Source organism: Euleptes europaea, chromosome 5, assembly GCF_029931775.1.
Source record: "Euleptes europaea isolate rEulEur1 chromosome 5, rEulEur1.hap1, whole genome shotgun sequence".
NCBI classification, from domain to species: domain Eukaryota; kingdom Metazoa; phylum Chordata; class Lepidosauria; order Squamata; family Sphaerodactylidae; genus Euleptes; species Euleptes europaea.
Genome location: NC_079316.1, coordinates 17,911,880 through 17,912,724, shown reverse-complemented (window position 1 = coordinate 17,912,724; position 845 = coordinate 17,911,880). Strand labels below are relative to the sequence as shown.

General features: G+C 41.7%; 1 pseudogene; it reads right to left on the bottom strand.

Moving 5' to 3' along the window:
* Positions 1-233: 233 nt before the first annotated feature.
* On the bottom strand, positions 234-328 carry LOC130478473 (U6 spliceosomal RNA; annotated as a pseudogene).
* Between the last annotated feature and the right edge of the window lie 517 nt (positions 329-845).

Below are 845 nucleotides of genomic sequence, written 5' to 3'. Positions count from 1 at the left end.
AGGTATACGATATACTCCTGCAGAGGAGAGGGGGTCTCTCTTGTCTTTTGCTGATTGTAGCATCTGTTGTATTTTCTTGGTGGGTTTAAACACCGTGTATAGGTTATGTTTTTTCAAAAGTTTTTTCAAAAGTTTCTCCATCCTAAAAGAACATGAAAGATACTGCAGACTTGGCCAAGATACTGCAGACTTGGCCAACCTGAGAAATCAGAAGTGGCTGAACATGGACTGACACAAACAGGACACGAATTTGCGTGTCATCCTTGCGCAGGGGCCATGCTAATCTTCTCTGTATCGCAAATTCATGACGCGTTCCATATTTTTCAACCTTACCCTCACGGGACTTTTTGAATTTTGCTCTCCAGTTACCTTTGTGAAGATTACTCAAGAGAAAATTGTGGACATTGTTACCTTATAGGATTGAGAACATAGGATTGTATATAGAATTGTATGTTGTAAGTCTTTCACTGCACATTTGCACTTTTGCACCTATGTGATAAATTGTCAAGTTCTGGATTACTTTGTGTCTGTGATTGACTTGAAATTAACTAGTTGACTCCATACTAACCACCTGGAGGTTGGCAACTCTAAGGCACACCCAAATCTTGAGAAGGAACTCTGAGCAGAACAAGAGGTTCAAAATTATGCCCTTCTTAATACCCATGGTTCCGTTGCATCTGACACAAGTACTGTTACAATATCTGCCAAAATGGCAACGGCTTATATACCAGGTTAGGTTCAGAAGACAGGCCGTGTTGGTCTGCAGTAAAAGGTAAAGGTAAAGGTCTCCTGTCGAAGCACCGGGTCATTCCTGACCCATGGGGTGATGTCACATCCCAACGTTT